This window comes from Lutjanus erythropterus, chromosome 9 (assembly GCF_056507025.1).
Source record: "Lutjanus erythropterus isolate fLutEry1 chromosome 9, fLutEry1.hap2, whole genome shotgun sequence".
NCBI lineage: Eukaryota > Metazoa > Chordata > Actinopteri > Lutjaniformes > Lutjanidae > Lutjanus > Lutjanus erythropterus.
Window position 1 is genome coordinate 16227955 of NC_139325.1, and position 26149 is coordinate 16254103.

Below are 26149 nucleotides of genomic sequence, written 5' to 3' on the forward strand. Positions count from 1 at the left end.
TGATACACTTGTTATTATGTTTAACGTTAATGCTATAACTCAGTGATAAACATAAGTTGAATAATAGCAGCTTAAACACTGACGCGATGAAGTGGCACTCTCACTGCTCTTTGATGCTGAAAGCCACACTTTGATGTGTCATGCTGTATATGTTGTATGCAGGTGTACAGAAGGAAAGCCAAATGTCAACAGAAAAGCCAAACCAATGAACATTCTGTATTTTCTAATGCAGCTATCAGGCATGGATTAATAGTTGTATTTTGGTGTTGTAAACTGACCTCATTGTGCAGTAGGTTTGGTTTGTGTGCTCATTTTATATCATCTTCTGAACAGTAACAGATTTGGTTGCTTTAATTAATATCATGCAACAATGACTTGTAGGCCTACTTAAGCACTGTACTCAAGTATGATTATGAGATATTGTAATTTACTTGAAATTTTCCATTTTTCTGTCATTTTATACTTCTATTCAACTACGTTTCAGAGGAAAATGTTGTATGTGTTGATCATTTCAGTTGATTACATTTTCAGATTCTGATTAATAATACAAATATAATAAAATCAATTTAAATGTATTATCATAGGCTGGGGTAAGATTTCACCAGCCTTCACCAGCTGTACCTATAGAGTGACATGCTCACTCCTAACTCATCAAATAGTAGCTTGGTCAGTGGTCCCACTAGCATCAGTTCTGTATGTATAGGGCGCTGCAATCAAGTTAGCAATATGCAACTTCCTGGGACAGACCTTCAAAAATTAAGGCGCGGAAATACTTGGTTATAATGAAGCGGGCTTGCATTCCACTTTCAGTATGTCACAAATGTGTAGGCGGAGATCAGCTCATTTAATTTTAATGAACAGTAAGTTTTTGTTGCGCACATAAGGCCTCATGGCAACTATAGCATTTGTCACTTTTGAAAGGTGGTAATAAAATCAAATCTCAGATAAAATGGCAGAAAAAAAATGTTAATTTCTTTTTATTATTATTTCAACAAACACATTGCTTCACCACAAAATATCCCCCCAGCAAACCTTTGTAATCAACTCTGTAGCCCGCAGCTATGCAAACACTTGTGAACAATTCCGAATGGGTTGAATACAAAGGGCCATGTTAGACATAAACAAAACCTGTTAATCCTGAACCTGTGAGGTAATGTCAGGTCTTTTGTAAGATTAATAAGAAAAGCACAGGCACCAGCTCCTACGTAAACTGACAGAAGGCATGTGGAATCCCCACTGTATGTAGGTTAAACAATACACTGTCAAATACCAAGACAAGATAATTATAGCTGTGAGACAGTGTGAACTCAGGGCACACACAGAGAGAACCCCTTATTAAGAGCTGTGTAATTAGGTGTCAAATAGCCGTGATGTGTGAATGCTGTCTTATCTGTCAACTTTGTCGCTTCTTGAAAGAATACGGGAATTATATTTTTGGAGGACAAATCTTTAAGAAACCACCCCTGTTGCTCCAATAAAAGCTTAAATTAACTCTGGGTCATTCTTCCTTGTACTGTACACTAATAAGATGAAACAAGCTGTACTTTGTATTAAATTAGACAGAAATAAGTAAGTGGAAAACATTTTTTTTTTGTTTACAGTACAGTAAACCCAAAGGTTTCCCACATTACCCTCTAATAAAGTCTAATAAGGGTCTAGCAGTGGGTAAATAATACACTTTAGTTTATAGTGAAGTTCTGTTGTAATGTGTGCATTATTACTCTTTAATATGGATCTAATAAAGGGTCTAATACTGACAAATAAAGACCATATTATTTTGATATTTATTCCAATTTAGTTTGACACAAAGTAGAGCTTGATACATACGATTAGTGTGCTGTAAAATAAAGCATGACCATAAATTCACTTGCTCAGGATTTTGTGAGAGTGAAGTGGTTCATGGTAAATACTGCTCCATGCTGTATCACAATCTTGTTGACCTTCAAGATTTCTTCAGTACGTCAACAGTCAACGTAAAGTATTTCTGACACCAACATTGTCAAAAGCAATCTACTAATCAATCACTTAATTAATTATTTTGGTGAATAATTGATCACATTTCAGAACACACTTCTTCTCTGATGTTTTTTGAAACATGGTGTTGGGGGAAAAGCATGGGGCACTAATATATACATTGCTTTAATCAGGCTTTTGATCTTCAGTACAATTCTGCGATAAGTCAATTAAAACTAGGCCTGCCAAAAATGAATTATGCAATAAGTTTATTAAAACATTTATCAGCTAGGCTTATTATAAATGGATGACTTCCAATGGAAGACAGGCAGATGAGATGAACAAGTCATCAGATTGGCTTCTTCTCCATCTCTCTTATTCAACTTGGTTGTTTACCATTTTGCATGCAGATTGTTTTTGATTATGGAGTCCTATATAATCTGGTGTTTTTTGTCTTATTAAACTGCAGCCAGTTCAATTGGCGAGTAAGCTGCTGTGGTTTCTGACATCATAAAATGGCAGCCAGAGATCTGAAAAGTCATCCTGTCCTTCATCGTCTGCTTTTATCTCCATTTTTTTTTTTTTTCATGTGTGTGTTTACTTATCAGTAACCGACAAATCCAGATTTGGCCCCAACAGACTGTGAGGCTTGGTACTGTCCTTGGGGCATGTAGGGTGTCAGGGAGCACGCAAATGCCCCCCTGCCTTGAGGAATTGTCAGTGAAAATGCTACCACCAAATCAATCTCTCATGGGCCTCATGAGACATGGGTTTGGGTGTGAGAATAAACACGAGGGAGAAATCAATGACACTAAGCAGCTTTGACTGTCTTTGGCTGGGCTTTGGTGCACGTTGGTCAATTGTAAGTTCACAAAACAACTAACCAAAACAATAAAGTAGCATGATGACAAATCCCTGAATCCCTTTAAATCACTTTTGAAATAGATACTGTCCGGCAGGACGATTGTAACTACATTTGTTTTTATACTTCACATTGTAAATGATCAAAGGAGAAATATGTCATTTATTTACTGTAGTAAATTATAAAATGACCATGATGTGTCATAAGAAATTAAGGAAACATGTTGAAGTTGAAATACCAGGTTCTCTGACAACAGTGCTGCAACCAGCATGTTTTCCTGCATTCTGGATTACTGTCCGTTCATGAGTTGTAAGAAATCAACAATGATCCCTCAGAAGGAGTAGATGTTTATGACGGTTAAACTGAGCCTGTTATTGGAGTCTGGCAGGTAGTGAGGTAAGCAGTCACTGAACTCCAACTCCAGTTGTTTTTCAGAGCAGTGGGTTTTTGTTTTCAGGATAACAGGCTTACATTGTATTTTCTAGTTATTATGATGGAGACACTATCACTTTTGTGCACAGGGGCCTCCAGAATCAACAAAATATAAAAAGTTCCTTGTAGCAGCTTTAAATAGAAATTCAACCCATTTAAAGGAGCAATATGTAACAATTGCTCATGCAGAAATGACTACAGCAGTCCAAATACCAAGTTGGAGCCATAGAAAATTTAAGTGGAAATCCTATTCAATATACAATCTATGGTTGAAAACAGTTATTCTAGCCTGGAATTAAAATTTCAGAGGGGGACACCATCATACATTACAATAAATATATTACAGATCTCCCCTTTAATGTATTGTTTATGGCTTCAATTCACATTTGGACATTTTCAGTACTCATTTTTGAACTCTTGGGTCTTACATATTTCCCCTTTAAGCTTTACTTGTTGTTCTTTCCCTATCTTCAGTGCTTTGTTTTTTTGGTGATGTGGGGCAAGGTTTCCACAAACACTAAGAAGAGTTGTTTTCCAATAGAAAGTTGCTGCAGACCCCCCCCAGCAAACAACATATAAGTCCTCTGATGCTCAAGGTACAACAGAAATCTTAGGGTTTGGGGGGCTGCTGTTACTTAATTAGAAGGTTCAAGTGAAGACAAAAAAAATAGGGGGTAAGACAAAAACAAAACATAGGGACAATTATTTTGTAAGTGTTTTCCTCTGTCTCTGTTTATGTGATTCTTCTGGGCATTTTGGAACCTGTTGACACAGATTATTCAGGTGGAGGCCTGAGGGGCTGGCTGAGGGCGCTAAGCTGGGCCAGTGTGCACATCTCAGCTCTTCTCTGGAATGGCTGCCAGCTCCGTCTGCTCGGCTGTGATAATGGAGCCTCCATTCCCCTCTCTGTGTTGTGTGGAAATGTTTCCATTAGCCTTTGACAAGAAAAGTCCTCTCTGCAATTTAGTCCATCTTTTATGTCCATCTTGTTTCTTCCAGCATGCAGATTTTATGCCTGCCTCCCTCTCTTCCTCTCTGCGTCTTGCTTGCTAGTTTGCTGCCTGCTACACCCCTCAAGCGCTGCTGGAATGCTGGGGTGAGATAAAGAAAAGGCCCCGCTCTGAGCAGGTTCGAGTGTTTTGCTTTTTTATATCAATGACCTTTTTTTGTGGGTTGTAAACACAAGGGATAAACTACGGTTTGACAGAGGCTATTCCAATTCAAATCCCGGCCTCTCTCGCCGGCCATTTAAAAACATGCGCTTTGACGGATGAGTTTAGTATGACAGAATCATAACACATTGCCGTTTGAATGGTATCCTTGTTTTCCAAATGCGCTCACGTCCATTGACACAAGCACATCTGGAAATTCTGATGTGACCTTTATTTGCATTACTAAGCTCATCAAATTTGAACAATAATTCACACATCCAGCTGAAACTAATGTGAAATATTTTGGCAAGCGCCTGAAATGAGTGTAATGCAAATCTCATGTCTTTTTGTAGCACAAATAGGAACGGCGGCCAAAAGACTAACAGCTAGGCAATAATTCAGTCAGATGTGGAACACACTTACAGCACAGTGGAGAGAGACAGCAAGAGATGGAGAGGGAGAGGGAGAGATGTGAGGAGGCCATACAAAGGCTGAAGCCTTTCAGCCTGGCACAGGAATCTGGACCGGTTAGCCAATATGAGACAAATTGTGGTCCTCTGTGACTCTGTGAATTAAATTGCTTACAGTGGATGGCTTCTTGGACCCCTGAACTAGTAGAAATACTGTACATGATTGTTGAACCCTGATGTCAAAACATATGCGATTGACATTATCCGTATGGTTTGGTGGAAAGGATGCTTGGAAATATGGATAGGGGACTTTCTAATAGAGCATGGAAGGTGCTGGAAATGGGGTTCTGTGTTTTGGCTGACAATCTTTCCGTTGACGCCAATATGAGAAGGCATACTAAACAAAAATTTAAATGAGTGAGATGAAGTAAAAATTCCAAGACTTCCTTTATGCGAGGTTTATTTCTCTCAAAATTTGTCCTCAAATTTTATCAAAATCCATGTTAGTGAGCACTTCTCCTTTGCCAAGATAAAGATAACAAGTACAAATGTGCAATAGCTGCAGCCAGCTATTGTGATATATGTATTCATATTCAAACACACATCCACACATGCACACACACACACACAACTTGACCTCTGTGACTAAAGTTAAACGAGTGGGATAAAGTCACACCAGTGGAAAGAGGAATTATTTGCTAAGTCCAACTTGTCCATGATTGCTGCAAGGCTCACTCCTCAATCCTAAACTTAACCAACACAACCAACAAAGGCAATGAGTACTAGTCAATCAGCAGCAGAATTGGGCAGGTCATGACTTTGCTGTAGCCCAGTGTGAATTAGCCATAGTTCAGTGCCTAATAAAAGTTCCTTTTCAAGATAAAAATGAATATTTTAGATTAACCTTTTATTGTGACCAGTCCAAGGCATCCTATCAGGTGGATGGATTATCTTGGCAAAGGAGAAGTGCTCACTAACAAGAACTTTGTGTAAATTTTGTGAACAAAATTTAAGAATATTAAACCTTTTGTGTGCTTAGAAGAAGTCTTACATTGTTTACTTCAATTTCTGAAAAGTGGGAGCAAGACAAAAGTGTTGCGTTTATATGTTTGTTGAATGTAGTTTGGTCTTCATTGTAATACTGCTGAGAAATCAGCAGTTGCTGAGCGTTATTTTCAACCAACTCAACCAATTTCCCATCTTAATACTTGTCTTGAACTTTGTGTTCACACCTTGAGTCCTGCCTGTAGTTTCTAATAAACTGACGTCATGTTGGGTCATTTAAACATGGTCCTTGGTTTATTGTGATAACAGAGCACCCGTCTGTGACCACGCTGCACACTAAATCTGTCCCACTGAGCATGAGATGCGTTTTCATACTTTTTGAGAAACCAGTTGTAAAGTCGCGGATGCATCCAGCTGTGGGCACTCAGCGTGTTTGCACGAAGACGCACAGCTAAGATCAGTGGGAGCGAGTGATTCTGTAGAACAGAACAGAGAAAAGAGCTGAGTGAGCCTGTCTGTTCATTTAGTCCCCATTCTACACCTAACACAGATAATGATAAGTGGAAGTTGCACAGCTGCAGTTGATGTGACACTCTAGTCACATTTTTTTATTTATTCTTTTTTTTTTTTTTTTTTTTTTTTTTTTTTTTGTGGATTGACCCCCGTGTCAGTTTTTCAAGCAAACCTGTCCTCAACTTAAACATCTGATTATGTACAGTGTGTATTACATGTATGTCTTTATCAGCATACAGAATGTTCTTTATACATTTGTATTTATTGTGATATAGACTGCTCAATTCTTAAGGCAAGCACACACATTAGATACTTTACATTACACAGAGCAGGAATTATACCAATGCAGTGACCAGTTCTGTAGAGGGTGGGAGTATGGCTGTGATGCCCCTTGCTGTTGTGCCTTTAAAAGACAGTTGTGGTTTTCTTCTTGTCTCTGTCATCACACCGGACATCAGTGATAGCATGAGTCTCCCACTGCAATGTGATACGTAAACATTAATATTTAACTTGCTATGTATTGTTTGTATGTTTGTATTACCTCTTACCTGTAGCTGATTAATGAGGATGGCTGATCAGGTTAATTAGCTAAATGTGCTAATACTATTTTGTCTTCATAAAATGTAATTAACACATATTATAGTGTATTATTGGCCTTGGTTCCCATTATCCCATTATTATTTTTTCTGCAATACAGACAAAGTGGCATGGCCCTGAAAATTACTTAATTATTTATTGAGACAGCAAAGTCTCACTATTCACTTTATCAGTTGTGCAACCAGTCTCCAAAAGTTTCTCCCTGCTCACACCTGATGCTTTGAAACTCATTACAGTTTGCAGTTGTGATTGTGTCACATTATTAGCAATAAGCTGCTGAAAGATTTGTGAAAATGAATTAAATTGAATATTGAATGTACATGCATTGCTGTAAGTTAGTGTGAGTATATGCTATTAATTTGTTAACACATTTCTAAGGCAATAATCAGGAAATTAAATGACTACTACTACTACTATGACTACCAATACTGTCTTTTAGTATGCTAGTCATCATGATACTGCTTGGTGGCTGTGGCTAAATTAAAATAAAATTAGCTTCAAGCAGGCAATGGTTCATTAGTACAATAGATCTTCATTATCATCTGTGACTAAACTGCACTGCTGTAAGTAATTGTCAATTCATAAATTACTAATGCAACATGCAGCCAGTAGCAAGGAGTGCAAGGCTGTGAGTCACAGTAGCATTCTACCTCATATAATAAACAATAAATACTCAACAGCACTAAAACTACTGATAGGCCCTATAATTTAATAACCTGTGATGAAATTTACCCCTATTGGGAGGCCCGTTTATTATAATTAGAGTCCCTGCTGCAAGATTTTGAAGAACAGTCACTCAGCCTCAGCGGATAAATAAAAATCTGTAATGATGAACTTCAAACAGTGTCAACATGAGTCCATGTGAAAAGCAAAGAAGAGTTCTGTCTTGCTTCTGCTTATTTATGTGTTTCTTGTAAAAAACAAACAGCAAGGGAGGGACTTGTTGCAGATATTGACTGGCATTTACACTAGCCAATAGCCCAGTGAACATGGCCAGACTGGGGCCAAACACAGCCTCCCGGACTGACAGAGGTTTGACAATAGGTGATACAGTTGAAAGGTGGTGTTATTGCTGGGTTTGACTCCTGGCACCTCAGGCCTAAGTCAGCTAACTTAGCAGCACAGCTAACTGAGCTAACTAGCTAACAGTGCTACAACTAGTGGTTACATTAACTACTTTAGCAACAAGTAAAGCTATCAGGAAACTCTGTAAATCACCACAGTACTGTATTCCCTGATGGTCTCGGAGTCTGTGTTTGGTCCTGGTTCAGCCTCTTAGGCCTGGTTCCACTGCCCACTAATGCCAACTAGGTTAAGTTAGCAGAAACTCTTACCCAGAGTTGAACTTGAGCTGAAGGACATCAAAATATTCTAAAATATGATCCAGATTTGCCCAGATTACTGAATACAGTCAGTAAATTGTGCTTTTGTGCAAGTGATCAAGTTGTGCTTTTGTACAGTAATATTAATCAGTGAGGCCCAGCCTCCAGCCCATTGCATGCTTCATGTTGCTAACCTTAGTTGCTGAAGCAGTCCACTATAAAACTGAGCATAATCAGCTGTCACAGATACCACTTTCCTCAAAGTGAATAAATTATAGCCAGCAGGCCCATATAGTATTGTGGGCAAACAGCTAGCTAACTAATGAATCATAGCTCTGTGCTGCTAAAAGTCAAAGATTGATTAATTGGTGAAAGTCATATTATTGGTTGAAATTGACTGGTTCTTGGTTACGTAAACACAAGTCATATTTTGACTTACAGGAAGAAAAAAATATTGAATTTAAAATAAAAACACAAAGAAAATGATTATGCACAATATGACTGGGGATGTGATGCAAAAGGGTTAAAAAGGAATTTTTCATTTCATCTTTACATTAAGGATTTTCACCAAACCAATCAAGAAAATGTCTGAAGGTTCTGGTTGTATGGCATGAAGGATGGAGGCAGTATATTTAAATGTGTGTGGGTCTATATGTATCTAGACCTAGCAGCAGGAAGCACTGGGTGATTGACAGACTTCTCTCATTTCCTCGAGGGCAAGGTTGCATGTACTGTTGCATCAGGTGACTGCAGCAGTGAGACTGAAGAGCATATGAAATCCATTAACCCTTGCTGTTATTATTTACCAACCCTCTGAAACACCCAAATGAAGGTCACATATCTACAAATGCAGCCAGCATGTCATATGCACCATATCTCTCTGTATCACTAATGTTTGTGCATCATCCCTCATCAAAGGGAGTGTGATATCAATGTGGCTCAGAGCGTGTGATAAAATATGCAGGAATGTGAGTGACAAACATACAAAGCTGCCCCTGATTGTTGTGGTACATTAAAACTGCTTTCTACATGGGAAGTGAGCTCAGAGTATCAGTTTACATGACTTTGAACAAATAAGTAGTCCCTGGGATTACATTAGTGAAGAGCTAAATTCTCAACACTCAGCTTTAAGTAATATGCTGATTTACTGCTGTGCCACAAATGCACTTCTGCTGCAGGAAAGCGTTCTTAAAATTTGAAACTCGTCGTTTACTGGCCATTTGTCATTGAAAACCAGAGTGTGTGAGTATTGTTCAAAGTTATCACGCCAGGGAACAGATGTGCTGCCTTTTCCGGTCTTGTGGAGCTTGCCCAGTCACACTTAATATAGATCCACTGTCACATATACTTCACAAGTGTTTGTAGGATAAGTGCTGGATTTCACCAAGTGTTAAAAGCTTAATCCATCCAAATGTGTGAAACTGAGAAGTATTTTGTTCACACCAGAAGGAGTAAATTGACTGAGGTTTGGTGTCAAGCACTTCGCTTTGCCATAAGAGGTTGGGATCAATAATGTGACCCTTTATAATGATTTAACTTTCAGCCAACTGTTAAAGAGAGGCCCACATACAGTATAATATAAACCACTGAACTGATGTATTAGACCAGGAGTCTTCAACGTTTTTTTTAGGTCAGGGATCTTTTAACTGATAGAAAGACAGAGCAGGAACCCCTATGACATACACTGCGCTGAATATTTTTGGGTCCTCTCTCATTTTCACTCATAGCTGCTACAGCTAATGTTAGCTGCGTTAGCCTCACACTCTGCACTTTCACCGTGGTGAAGTGGAGGGTTTGTCAGAGCCTTTTGCTCATGAAGTTAAAAAATTATCCAATGTGGCTCACAAGGGCATCTGTACTCTTGGGATAATGATTAACCTAACTGGTAAATATGTTTCAAAAATAATTTGCAATAATTTGGAGGACCCTCTGCAGTAACTCTGAGGACCCCCAATGGGCACCGGACCCTCTGTTGAAAACCCACATATTACACAATTACATGATGCTGTATACAATCAATATTGTTCACTGTTCACTGTATTCATGACTGTTACAAAAACTGAAATAATTGTTGACTGAAAACTGTTGTGAACATAATGTAGAATTACTGCTGTAAGCTCACTTGATACAGTGGCTTCCATAGCTTGAATGAGCATAATGATTGGTAACACAGTAAAACATGGGCAAGGCGGCTGGGATTTCAACAGTAGGGGCATGTTTGCTGGAGAGTTTATGGATTTGTCATTGGAAACGACCAGATCTCCATGTTCCAGACTCTATAACGCATCAATTTGATTCCAAATAAGACTCCCGCATAGGCCCCTGTTCCTTATCAGCGAACATGTCCACGTCAGTCTCCAAGATTTAGCCACGGCTAAATTCCTCCGTATTTAGGCTGGCTGAACGATATGGACATCTACGCAGTTCCAATAGCTGCAGGCAGCGCCTCTTGAATAGCATTTTGTACATAAGCTTTAGCTTACTAGCCTAGGATACCAGGCCAATGCCTTATCCCTGTTAACAGAGACCCTTCTAAGACAGGATTAGTGGGGAAGATAGTCAGCGACAAGGGGGGACGGTCCATCTCCTGGGAAGCGCCATCGCTAACCCAACCGTAATTGCATTTGTTTAGATAAGGAGATCACAGCAAAATCAAGTGCTATGTTAGTCCAGCAATGCAATGTGATTTTATATTCATAGCATCACAATATATAAAGCACAGCTCTATAAAAAGATGTTTGAATGTTGTAGTGTTTGTCATACTCTTTCATTTTCCTTGCCATTGAAATCATGTGTATTTATTCCCTGTAAGCTATATCATACAAAATACTGATTTAATCACATCATGCAGAAATTAATTAGCTCTGATTTTAGGCCCATACTGTATATAACGTACTGTGGACAATAATGCGCAGGTCAGTGAGACAGTTTTCCCTGTGTGAAATAGCATGAACAGCGACAGTGAGTGAGATACTGTAGAGGGAGGTGGGAAAAAAAACAAAAAGCAACCTGACTTTCAGGTGTGACCTTCCACTCTTCTCCTAGTCTCCCATTCCTTTATGGGTTAAGCATCCTAAATGCTTTATGTATGCCTTGTGTGACACTCTTTGCATAAATGATACCAAATAATTGGGATTTATAAATTATTCATTGTGTATTAATGCAGGTGAAATGGCTTTTTGGCTTGGACTGCTGTCTGTCGTTCAGAAAATAAAAGAGGAGGAGGTGGGGTATCATAGATACTTCACCGGGGAAAAAATAAATACCCCCATGGAAATATGTGCAATCAAAATGCATGAGCCATGCATGGTCAGTGCAGCAACCTTAGTGATATCCTGACTAGTATTTTGCCTTCTCATAAACAGTAGCTAATAAAGTCATTTTAACTTTAAAGTTGAAGCATGGATTTACTGCATATACTGTATACATATCTAATGCCATAAATAAACACAACACCATATTTCTTATGGCCAAAAAGATTTGTGTTTGTTTGAAACAGTAGATACGATAGAACAGGGGCCATATAGCCTATAGGCCTTACTGTGATGCCTCTGTCAGAGGTTCTCAATTTTTTTCTCAGCCAAGAACCCTTATAAGATAGAAAATGGGGACCCTTTTTTATGCTTTTACTTAATTATGTGAAAGAACAACACAAGAGAAATTTATTAGACATTGTGACATTGAATACTTTTGATTTTGCCTTTATATACCACATAAAAAAATGTTTTAAAAAGTATGTGCATCGTATGATTTCTGACTAACCACCTTGGCACTAGAACCATGAGAGAGCCAGTTTCCACCTCTAATGGGTGACATGTGGGGGATGCATGAAGTAGAGTGCAGATTTCCACCAGCCAACCCCAAAAGAATATTTGGGTTTAACCCCTTTGTAATCAGCAACATTTTGATTAGTAACTGTAATTTAATGACAGATTTTTTCAATAACTGTTCCAATTACATTTATTCTGTAATTTCATTACATGTTACTATGTACAAAAAAGTAGTAACTCTCCAGCACTGTTAGTATCCTCTTAGACATTTGTGTGAAATGTTGTAATAATTAGACTATGAATCCTCAAGTTATGACCAAAAGTGACCACCAAAATCAAATCAGGTCATTCTTGGGTCCAAGTGGACATTTGTGCCAAATCCAAAGAAATTTCCTCAAAACATTCTTGAGATATGACATTTACAAGAAAATGATGACCAAAAAACAGAAGGCCTCTGGCCACAGCTCGCTGGCGTTCAGACATAAAAAAAAGGTTTTTCAAAAAGGTTCTGTAAAAACAATGATTTAATTAACTGAATTTGAAAACTTTTCACAGACTCCCTGGGAGAGTGCGATGGACCCCTTGAGGTCCCTAAACCCCTATTTGAGAACCGCATGCCTATGTAACAGCTCCAAGAGCTGCAGCTCCCTCTGACATTTTACCAAACATGCAACCAAAACAAGAAAAACACAAACAGCCCTAACTTTATACTATATTAACAGTTTCCCAACTCTCTAGTGGCCTCTAGTGAGAGATAAAGTGAAATGCTATCTCCACTCACTGAAAAATTTACTCATAATAGATTATTTTATTGTTGAAATTCAGTGTGTCAGCATCATTGCTGTCAGCTGCTGCAATTCTACATTGTGCAGTATATCATTTGTATTATCCTCAGCTGTTTGATTCATAAAATTCCAGCAACAAAACACAAATAGATAGATACACATGTAGAAGAAAATGCATGTAAGACCAGTCACATTAAAACAAGTAAAACAAGTGTCCATACATGTTTTGAACAACGTCTCCTGAGCTACAAACTGCACTGTCATCTCCGCCTCTGTCCTGAGCTGCGCTGGTCTTGAGTTCCCCTATTCTTGTCCTAAATGCCTTGCATAATATCATAATTACAGGGCTCTCGTGACCTTACTTTAGCACATACTGACCCAAGCATTTGAAACCGGGAGCTTGGGAGGCTAGAAATATTTAGACTGATAAAGAGGGACCCTGCTCCTTCCCTGGGTGAGTTTTAGTGCGACATAATATTTCTTTTGGCAGGGGTCACGGGTGACTCGACGTACATCATCACTAACTTATTAGATCTTGAGGCAATTAGCCGAAAACAAACAGGCCAGACAGACTGGCTATTGAGTTGCCTGAACACGGAGAAAATAGCCTATGGCGCTCAGTCATTTCAGAGCTGCATCAAAGAGGAGTCCGTGGCATCAACAGAAAGAAAGAAACACATTGTTGCGGTGTAACGCCTATACAGTACTGGGGGCTTAGCGCATTATTTTTCCAGTGATTCAGGTTACAAACCCAACTTGCCCCAGTATAATAGGGTGGTGGAAAGAACTTTTCACCTGAACACTATATGCAATGTGCAGCATGGTTAGTTTAGGATTAAAAATCCATTTAGGGTCCTCCCCTGACATGGGAAATCAAGCCTCTACTCCTCCATCTGTCGCTGAGGTCAAGGGGACATCTTGATGTGCAGTGCCATAATGACTGCAACAAGACTGGGCGCAGAAATCTTAAACCACCCTGCTTTGCTCAAAGGGGAAGATATCACTTCCTCACATAATTGTCTGCAATAATTACAAATTGTCTTTTGAGTCGCCCAAGGACTGAATACTGTGATGCTGTTTTCTTTGTGGTACTTTTGAAATAGCTAAACTTGGGAGGATTTATTTAATTTTCAGAGTTTGCTAAGTAATGTTGCGATGCCAAATGTATAGCAGGAAGAAGAGGGGGACTTAAAACTAGGCAGAAGTTGGCAATTGCCTTACACCCCAAGCTTCTAGGTGCCCTATAAAATGCCTCAAACTTGTTTAATCTTTTTTTTCCCCACTATTTGCAATTCCATAAAAAAAAAATCCATACACTAAAATGGCATCAAATGCTTAGTTCAGTGTCTCAGGGCCTCCGCACTAACTTTAATTATTCCAGGATCATACTGTGCATCTTCAGAAATGATTCAGGAGGACAGTGGCAAACTTGTCTAAAAATATGGTTTGGCGTGGTGCGCAGACTGTTGAAAAATGAAGTAATGCTATCTCAGCAGTGCCAAAAAAAAGAAGAAGCGGGATAATACCAGAATACAACTGACCCTTCCTAAGACTTGTCCCTATTTGCTCTGTGCTCCAATAGCAGTTGAGCAAACCTGGTTCCTCTGTCAACTTTTCCTGTAAAAACGACTTAATGGGTGACATATTTAGTAAGCTAAGCTTAGCAAAACTCTGGCTGACTAGTTTGCTGATGAATGATGTAGATTAGCAAGGTAGTTAGCTAGCGTTTTGCTAACATTAGCTAATTTAAGATGACTATATATTATTATTATATATTATTATATATTATTTTTATACAGGTCTCCCAGTAACTTCTTTTAACCAAAATCAGGTTTTCTTTTCAGTATAGACAAGGCTTGCACATAACATATTTAAGTACAAAAAAAATAAAATAAAATAAAATAAAACAGGAGAAGGACAAAGCTGACCAAAGTAACAAGCTTGCTCAGCTGTCTTTGGAGCACAGAGTGAAAAGGGGCGGGACTTAGGAAGGGTCAATATCCACCTTTGCTACAGCCTGCAAGAGATACAGAAGTATCTGCTGCTATACCACCAAACTGCCGAACAGCTTCCTTTCTGAGGCTGAGACTTTTTGTGACTTATTATTTCTTCAAAATTTGATAAATGGAGAGAACACAGGGATGTGGAAGACCCTAGGCCTGTGTTTGCCTTAGGCCTCAAAATTACTTAATCCACCTTTGTCAGGAAGGTATATGGGAAACTAAGTTTGAGTAAAGGTGTTTCAGACAAACTAAATGTTAATGCAACAATATGAGCAGCAACTTGCATTTACAAAGCAGAGTAAAATAGAAAAAGAGCAACAAAGATTTTTCTCACACATATGTTGCATGCCTACAGTGTGGGAGTCATGCACCTGTGCGCAGTTATCTCACAACTCTTGTGTTGATGTTTTATCTTTGTTCAGATCATAGTTAAGTATGAAACATCCTCACCACATATCAATTATTCCACAATTGAACACAACAGACAGACGTTTGAGAAACAAAAGGCACTTTCATCAGCCTCTTGGAGGTGGAGACAAGGGGAAGAAAAATGGGAGTCTTTTGGCTTTTCAGACTTATCGGTTTCATGTGAATGGCCACTGGAATGTCGAGATTTTAGTCTTTGCCTTTTTCCCACCAGATTTCTTTCTTTCCCCCCGTCTTTTTTTAATTTGTTCGTCATTCCCTCCTCAGGATCTGGTTCCTGGACATGATATGCCAAATTACCTGTGGTATCAGTTGTGCCACTGGCGATGCATTGTAAGCTTGTAAATTCCACACAAACCCCCTCAGAAGGATTTGCCTCACCGCTGTCACTAACTTCATTGTCTTTGGAAAGTGGCGGTACAAAAGAGACGCCTTCTGAAGTTGAGAGCTTAGGGGTGGCATTATCATAACAGAATAACTGCGTGCACTGGCAAGATGAGGAGCTGTTACAAATTGAGGGACTCAGATGAGATTTGATCAGGGTAATTATTCATGTCTAAGACTCAAACTTGTCATTTTATTAGGCTTTTACAAAGGTTAACATTTTTATGTTTCTTATACCATCCATACAGTAGTTCATGACAGTAAACCGCATGTTAACATCACAGACACCTCACATATAAAACGCTATATTTCAGTGTTAAAGCCATGCAGCCCATAACTTAGTGGTCATTGTGAAACTGATCCAACTGTGGATATCATGTTCTGACATCCTCCGCTACAGTTTCTCAGCTCACAGATGCTACACAAGCTATGAATCATTGTTCCAGGACATCTTACATTAGGAGCCAGCTTACTACACCCTTTGTAGCCCACTGAAAAAAAGCCACTGTGGAAGTTGCACTTTTTGTAACAGTCTTGCTACATTTATCCTTTCCTTAAAGGTGATTGTTTGGAAAAGTTCAGTTTTTCTGGTCATTGCCTGAAAATAAATAACCACTCTAAAACTGGGGAAATAATACTCAGTATTCATAGAGAATGCCAAATAGCTGTGGGATGGGAAACTTTACTTGGGCTATTGTGGCTGTCACCAGATTTGTGCTGGAAAATGGATAATAAATCATTGTTTTAACTTAAAATACAAATGCTAACACTCTGAAGAACCAAGTGTGTCACTGGTAAGACTCTAAATGACCATCTTCTAGTTTAGCGAGTAAAGTTAAATATATGTATATAAACCACTTAATGATGATGGTACTTTATTGTCCTTAAGGAATTGTCTCTGTTGGATGATTAATCATGGTTGTGCTTTCAGTTTATTAGGGTTGGTTGGATTTTTTTTTTATTTGGATAGTCTCCAATAACAGGCTAACAAAGCACAAGACTGGGGGTCTGCATTATGTAATTGCACCCTAGTGTTGCTATTCAGCAATGGATGAGACTAATATCCTTTACAATATCAGTATACAAAGCTGCTTAACACGACTCCCATGCTGAAACACTTAAGCAAATTAAGTCTTAATTGGTCTTTATTTCAAATAGACATTACCACAGGTCAGTATAAATAGCCTACTGTAGTATATTCATATGAATAATACAGAGCAGAGGCTGTGTCTGCGTATCTATAGAGACATCTGCTTCCTTTTGAATAATCATATAATAACATCTGAAAAACAGCAATTTCTCTTCCCAGAAATTATGTCCTGGTTACTCAAGATGATCCACAGACCTTGTTGTGAGCAGTTTCATGTAGGAAATTCTTTCTATGAGGAATCTACCAGAACTTCTTTTTTTTCTACTTGAAAGAAGATAATTAAGAAGATAATTCCTACGCAAGGTCTGTTGATTATCATGGATAATTGGGTCATAATTTCTGGACAAAGACACTGGTGTTGAGCTTTTCAATATCTATATTTTTTTTTATATATTTATTTACTTTTTTGGACACTCTGAACACCAGAAATCAAGTGCCATTTATTCCCATTACATTCCAGAGACAGCAGACGTCCAGTATCTCCAAAACTGCAACTCACACCTTTCAGCCAATAAATCCTAGTGATTCTTACACACTGGGCCTCTAAATACAAACGTCTATTTTTCAAAAACTCAATAGAATCAAAAGTTCACCATCCAAAACACTGAGAACACAAAGGAGATGCCACATTATGGCATCATGTCACCAAACACTGTATGAACAGATGTTTAATAACCACAGTAGCATGTTAGTCATTACAGCTAGGTTGCACTGTAGCATCCTGCTCTCTCTGTACTTAGGTGTGTTGTATAAAACTGTAATTTATGGTACCACCCAGCTCCACTGTTGACAGCACATTGCATCACACTGTTATAACATACGGCTCTGTATTGTATGATAATAACTGTTTTACCACAAAGATCCAATGTACTCTCAAACACTTGATTGGCTTGATTTGGTCCAAAAAATGAGAACAATGTGCACGGATCAAAATAGCATACATGTCTCAAAGTGTAGTGTGCACATTTGCATGTTAAAGTTTTTGCAATCCATCTTAGCAAACATGTACAATCAAAGACTGAACACAATGATTTTAAATTACAGCACATTTATGGGGCTTCTTTGTTCAAATAGGTAGTTTGCATGTCTCTGGATAATTTTGATTCAGTGATAAAACAGTCTGTAGTAATGTAGCAGGAACAACAGTGGCTGCTATTGTCTCTGCTTTGCATAAAGTATCATCGCCGAGGTCTCATCTTAAGACTTTTTTGTGAGCCATGTTGGAGTGTTTATCTGGTGGCTGTGTGTAGAAGGTGGATGATCTCACGGGGGCTGCCGGGTAGGTGGTGGGGTTGAAGCTGGGGGCTCATTGCCTATGCATGACGGTGTTGTAGGGAGATTAGAATAACATTGACTATATTCTGTAAATGAAGAAGAGAAGCAAGGGAAGCCTCAGGAGTCCATTATGGATTTTAATAATACATCAAGGTAGTGTAACTGAATAACCGATCTCAGAGGGAAGAGGAGAGGAAGAGGAGAGAAAAAATACACACGTGACATTTGGCTAATATTACAATATGAATTATGAAAACAAAAAGGACTTTTAGTTAATCTTGTCTTCCTACTTTTATTCATCTTTAAGCATTTTTGTTTTCCTTTTTTTTTCTTTTTTCCCCCTCTAACTTCCCCCTGAATCCAGAACACGGTGTAAACAAATAAAAGTGGAGGAAAAACAGTTTGGCATCTCTGTAGATTAATTAATGTGCCTGCGACTTGGCATCACCGGGCGAAAATTATGTGCATAAATAATATCACTAATTAAAAAGATGCAGATTAACATGCAAATAATGTTAATGAGGATCTGCAATTCCAGAGTGTATTCGCATAACATCAACAATTTAATGTGTTGGAAGGACTGTGTTTGCATTACATTAATAAAATTCAAAGACCCGTGCATAGAAAATTCTGTCGGAGTCTGTGTTTCCACTTGTGAGTTGTAAATTCTGTGGGCAGTAACAGCCACTTCTTTGGCAGATGCAAAAGTTATTATCTCAAAGGCTGGCTGAAGTGGTGCCATGAGCCAGTACGACCAGCTGTTAGCAAGCGGCCAGCCAGAAAAGCACTAAGACAATTAACTGTATTAGTTGTTGGGCTCTGCTGTTTATTTTCCCTCAGATTAATTTCACATGGCTGACCAGAAATGTGCTGGAGAGGGGGAAACAGACACAAAACAAACAAAAAACAACACTCCAACTGGGAGCAAATGTGTGAAAATCGAGCTCCCCTTCCTACTTAGAGAAACAAATCAAGAGGAGTACTTGTGGCTATGGCATCAACAGTGTCTCATCCACACACACTGCCATGTTACATACATGTCTTCACTGTACTGAGTCACACTTTAGTCTACAGCACACTAATAAGACGTAACAAGCTGCCTTTGCAGCTTGGTATTAAATAAGACTATATTAGACCCTTTATTAAAGGGTAATTTGGGATGTGTTACAACAGAGCTGTACTGTAAACCAAAATGAAATCCCATATCTGCTACTTACCCATTTAAAAGCAATATGTCAGCCAGATCCACCAAGTATTTATAGCATAACTGAGTTATATGGTGTCTTATTAGGGTATAACTGTGTTTTTAACTGTCTAACTTACAGTTCTATTTGAATGTGTCCCAAATTACCCTACAAGAAAGTTTAATAAGAGTCTAGCAGTGGGAAATGATAAACATTAAAGTACAGTTTTGCTGTATTGTGTCCCTAATTACCCTCTTATAATAAGGTCTCATAATGGTCTAATACTGTTTAATAAAAAACATATTTACATTTTTTGTCTAGTTTGAAACAAAGTATGGCTTATTATCTCTTATTAGTGTACGATAAAAGAAAATGCTACCATGTACTACATTTGTGAGACAAGAGCGACAGAGAGAACATATTCTGATTCACTTTTTTTGGATTACCTCATCAAATGCTTTTCAGCACTTGTGTAAACTTTAGATCTTGGAAGAAGATCCCACTAACAGCTCATCCAAAAAAAGAAAAAAAAAAGACAAATACTGTACAAGCATGAAAAAAGAGACCCTCAGTGTGTGTGGACTTAATGGATTTCACAGTAGAAATGAAATGACAAACTTGAGTGAGCGCACCCCTTCCTGTGGGGCAAATGTCTGCTGGATTTGGATCGTTACCTGCAGAATAAACAAGACCCTTTCTTAACAAGGAAAAATACTGCCCGTGTCTATCAACACAGTGTCGAGCAGGGAAAAAGGAAAGGCTCTCCAGTCTGTGGTGATATGCATCGACTGTCCTCAAGAGGACATTTTCTCTAAAGCCATTCATTTCACAATGGGCGAAGGAAATAAGCCCGTTCCTCTTGCAATGGGCAGAAACCCCGGAACAATAACATTTATCATAGATGGTACAGTGTGGCTTTCACTAATACATTCACAATTTCACCATACTTTGGGAAATGTATTGAGCAATAGGTCTTTATGGAAGACTTCATGGAAAATAACGGGGAGTGCACATGAACATCATCACTGAAAAATGATGAGATAATAATATTTGTTTGTACACTTTAGCAAAATTGGGTACTAATTTTCTGCTTACTTATGTCATGAAGTGATATTCCTATTCAGGAATTAACAGCTAAACATATAAATCGATACACACACCCTCCACAAATAGCAGGTGGGATTTTTTTATTGTATACTGTGTTAATACACCAAAAATGTCTCAAATAATAATAAATTATAATAAATGTTTTGTTCAGAAAGGTAATCTTCACAGACAGCCACTTTTCTGATTTTCTAAAGTGTAAATGCAATAACCAGAATTAAAAAGATAATATTAGGCTCTAAACAAACTACGATATGTTACGGTGACTCAACATCACATCCAGCAAGTGACTAGTGTGATATGATGACATTTAATGTCCATGAGAACCACTGCAGTCTCATTTAGCCTCTGGTTAGCAACTCCCTATTCTCCTGTTTTGTTTTTTACAATATACTCACAGAGTGCTGCAGAGATTATGTATTTTTGTAGGTCAGTCTGGAAGTTAGCAGTGTTCTGGTTCCCTCCACAAAAAGCTGCTTGGATTTTAGATTAGTTCATAAAATGTCTATGGCAAGGAACAATTTGATATTTAAATGTTTTGTTCAGCAAGATAGTCTTTACAGACAAATATCACATTTTTGATTTTTGAAGTGTAAATGCAATCGCCAGGAGTAAAAAATAAACATTAGGTTAGAAACTAACTACTGTTTGGTGAGATGATGTTTAATCACCTTTACAGCCTCTGTAGTCTCATTTAGCTGCCTTTTGTAAAACATGTGAAAGCTTAAAAAAAAAGAACAATGACTTCGAGATGAGTGAAGCGGAAGTGTTAATATGCTAACCTTATTGCGGGTTTTAGGACTCCCGTAGCTGGGAGGTTAAGCTGGTAGCTCTCTCCAAATATGATGCAGTATTAAATCATACACTATAACTGTCCATATCTTAAAGCGCAGTTGTTTTCTGGCTGTTGCCATGGAGAGCGTGACATTGCATCATGACAAGCAGAACATTTAGATTCTAATAAAGATATGTTTATTGAGAAGCCATAGAGCGGTTTATGACAATAAAATTCAAGCAGCTGCATAACATAAATCTTCTAAAATTATAGGTTTGAACATTTGCCTTCTTTGTTTCCACTGGTTTTTCAAATGCGATATTGGAACACAAGTTTCATGCTGTGTAAAGGCATAATATGCAATATTTTCCGGAAAAAAAAAGACTAATATAACCATAATCCCTTTCAATCATCTATTATGACCCACTAGAAGTGTGTGGTGGTGGCGGCTGTAACTGCAGAGATTCCATTCTCTGCCTGTATCTCCTCATTTTTCTGTGCTCAGGACATCATCAGTATTTGATGTCCTGGGACTCAAGAATCAACTTTTTTTTCTTTCTGGTGCGTTTACAAACAGCTCGGGCAAATCCTACTGATTCTACTTTCAACTCCATGCCTGGACATTGAATAGAGTGAGCAAAGTTGTGAAATTACTGTTTTATCATCTGTATTTTTTTTTCATATACACAGTATTATTTTTTATTTCTTCAGTCACATGTCTTCATTGTGTCTTCGTCTGTGTGTGGGGAAGACATGGAGGCCTGCTAAAATATTCAGGCACAGTGGATGCAAACGATAGCTTCTCAGGACATACGGTTTGTATTATGCTTGGCATTGAGTGTGCTACAGTGTGATATTCTGAGAGGAAAAGGAGAGCGAAAAAAAAAAGAGAGAGAAACACAATGACCTCTTCAGCTGGGCACGGATCTAGCAGCTGGCCAATAACTTAAACAGGGCCTTGTAATATGCTTGCTTTGGGCTGCAGGGAACTGCACAGACAACACATAAAAATATGACAAGCAGATGATGGATTAGGGTCATAAGTCTCAGTTCAGCCGTACAAACAAAACATCATGATCATGTGTTACGACAATACGGTTAATAGACAGAAATTAGCAGATGTTGATTGCAGTCTGGATACTGTCCGCATACCAACAGGCTCTCCGAGAGACACGGGCAGGCGGGCGGCTTGGCTGGATGGGGTGAAGCGATACGTGGAGCCAGGGAGACCCCCTGCTCATGGCATGTGTAACCACAGATCTGCCTGCATTTTACGTTTCATTAACTGTGTTCTCCAGTTTGTCCCACGATACCCTGAACTGACCTGTCCATGTACGTAAACCTCGAACTTTCATAAAAAGATCTGAAAAAAAAAAAAAAACCCACGAAAGAGTCAAGCGTTTTTGATCTGCCACGGTGCTGTTTCAAAGTTGTCAGGGAGGGAACTTGTTTTAATGTAATGATTCGAGGTTTTTATGTTCTCCTCTCATAGCCTAAGGTGAAATGCACATTTCATCAAGGTTATGGAGGGCTGCTGTAGTATTTGCTCCCCTCATGAATGCAAAGTTGGCTTTGCCTCTCTGAAGACTCTCAGAGAGATTTGAATGCTGAACTACAAAGCGCTTGTTAGAGCAGAGCTTGGCAGATAATTAAATTCAACCCTCCCACCAGTATCTCTCAGCGCTGGACAGGGAAGCAGAAATTTCCTAAAATTAATTGCTGGCTTCCAGAACTTGTTGATCACTCCCATTGTTGTGTCTCTCTGTTGAGTTGTTGTCTTGTTGTGTTGCTTTTTCTGTTCTGTGGTATTTCGAGTAGAATGACTTTCTTTCAGTTTAATTTTTTATTCATTCATGATTTATAGTAACAGTGTAATGCTAACTTTACTAAGCATGATCCATTGTGATATTTACTGGGGAACAACTAACGTCTATTTTTTATTATGAATTAATCTTTCACTTATTTCTCAATTAATTTATTTGCCTACAAAATTTCATAAAATGGTGAAAATGCTGATCACTGTTTCCCAAAGTCCAGGATGACATTAAATGTCTTGTTTTGTCCACAACCCAAAGATATTTAGTTTACTATAGAGGAGTAAAGAACCCAGAAACTATTAACACTTAAGACACTGGAATCAGAGAATTTTGACTTTTTTTTCACAAAATTCACTCAAATAATGAATCCATTATCAAAATAGTTGCAGATTAATTTGATAGCTGACAAAATAATCAATTAATTGTTGCAGTGCTACCATGGGACTTTTCCGTTATGCATCTTGTGTATACTTCATACTTTAAAGGAGCAATATGTAATAATTCCATGTCCAAAAATTCCTACAGCAGTTCAAATTGCGAGTTGGAGCCATAGATACTAGTTAAATAGGCGTATTTAATATATCAAATAGGTTGAAATCCTATTTAATACACAGTCTGTAGTTGAAGTGGGTTGTGTCTCCCTGCCCCCTCCTCCCCATCCAGGAAGCTCAGGCAGGGTGCAGGTACACTGCAGGAGTGCACGATGTAATTTTAAAAATAACAAACGATGTCCTACACTGGAAGTTGATCAGCTGTTCATAACTGTCAATTGTCTGTCAATGTTAAGTTAAGCCAGTTTTCCTCAAAACAAAAGGCCACTGCTGTGAAAATACACAGAGTTGGAGTCAGTGACTGTCTGCCGTCTGCCTGCCAGACTCCATTCCTGTTGATCAATTAACATCTAATTATTAGTGATTTCTCATGACTCATAAACAGAAACTAACTTCAGCAAACATTTATCACTGATTTGAACTGCAATTAATGTCAAACGGCAAACAATAACACTAGTTACAGGCTGGAATAGAAATTTCAAAGAAGGACATGGCAGTTGTACCGCTGTTGTCAGAGAAGCCAGTATTTTTCCTTAATCTCTAATGACAAATCATAGTAATTTTATGATTTATTACAGATTTCTACTTTAAAATATATAAAAAAATATTTACAGTCTTACACATGTTCAAAGTTTGAATATTAGGTATTGTCTTTACTACTATTAGAGGCACATAATTAGCAAGCAAAACCAATCATCAATAAAAAATCTCCTAATGGATGAACAGTCTATTTAAACATTCCTGAATTACCTCCAGTCCAAAAAAAAAAAAAAAAAGTAACAAGTGATTCTCCATTTCACAAAATGATGATTTACAAATCTCAGTTCAGAGGAAATTGAATAAACCCATCCATTCAGCTTTAACTAATACAGAATTAATAGCACTCACAATGACCAAATTATTTTCAAACTCTAGACAGACAAAAGAGAGAGCGGGAGAGGGAGAAAATTAAATCGCAATTATCATAAAATCCATCATTGTAATTCACACGCAGGCTGAGTGTTGCAGTGTTTGGATAGGTAATGATTTTCTAATATGAGGAGGCAATTTGCATAAATAGCCTGGAGATGGGTTATCGTCGTCATCATCATCATCATTTTCGATTCCGCACAATTACGATCCCTGCACTATATATCAGAGCTCACAGCTATGTAAAACCACAGCACTAATTAATAAGCCATTTACAGACTAGCAGCTAGTTACAGTTGGTCCTGCTGATGACCTTAGCGAAGATGAGCCGTCTCAGAAGTGCCTGTGTGTAACTACAAACATAATGATGTGCCAGGAGGGAATCATTAAAAATAATTTACACAAGCCTTCATTTACCCAGATCTTTTGATAGCACGCTTCCCCCGGTGTTTAGATCCGTGGCACAGAACCTCCTTACCATTTGGAAAGTGCCGGCCGGGGGAACGAGTGGGGATACCTAAGTGGTTAATTAAGAGCTGTTGGGGCGCCGGGAGAGCCTCCTGAAAAATCTCTCTGATGTCTGCCGTGTCAAGTGTCTCTCCCAGACTGAGCAGCGAGAGGTGGCTGCCACACTAGGCTAATTACTGGGGAAGGCAGGGAGCAGCTGAGGAGAGGAGAGGGGCCCCTAAATGAATCACTCTCTCCAAGAATCTAAGCATTTGCGCGCACACACACATGGTGGCACACAAATATTTGGGCAATCAAAAACCTTTTGAGCCTAGTTGCTGAGACTGGCTGCTCCATTGAGCACAAAGAGGGGGTATCAGGGGTGTGCTCAATCTGCAAGCAATGTGAAAGGGTTAACTACACCTGGATGAGAACGATGCTCTGACAGAGAGGAAGGTGTGTTTTCATAGAGAGGGCAAGGACAGAAGAGGGTGGAGAGAGTGAGGAGAAGTGGGGGGGAGGTTGAACAATAGGTATGTTAGTCAGATGATATGATGAAACAAGCTGCTCATACAAAGTCCTGCTGCTGTAACTCAGCTAATGGTGTCATTCTCTCCTTAACTGTCTTAGGTTCACCACCATAGCCGCATGGTACGTGTATGCATATACTATACTACTAAATGAAAGAGACATCAAAGAGATTTCTTTTTTTTATTTTTTATTTTTTTTTTGCGTAGGACCTCAGATTATAGTATAAATGTACATATATAAATGGGTACATGGTTAATTTTTCAGATTTGAAAAGACAAATTTTATACAAACCCTATGAAATCATAGGGGAATAAAAGTTCAGATGAGGGACAGAAGTCTATGTTTGTTTTCTTTTTATTATTATGATTTTTTTTCTTTTTGCTAAAAGTCCTGAACTGCAGCAACAGTTTCTCTCTATCATATTATTATCATTTGTTTCAGTAAATTGCAGCCAAAGGGCTATTTTTTGCCTTAAATAATTAATATATACACACACTATAACACTATTGTTTATTTTAGGTTACAGTCAATGTTTTAATGTCCTTGATATGGAAATATAAACACTGTAAAAATAATAATAAAATTGTTTTAACTTGAAAAACTTAGTGTCTGGGGAAACATAATAATCTAAATTGCCTGAATTTGAAAAGATAGTTTGAGGTCATTTGTAATGATTCAAAACAAATAAACTTTTCTTGTTAAATAAATGTGATAATAAATCAGTTGTACTTGAGAAAACATGTTTGTTAATCTTAAAATATTAAATTGAACCAGCAACTCTTCAGTCACGATA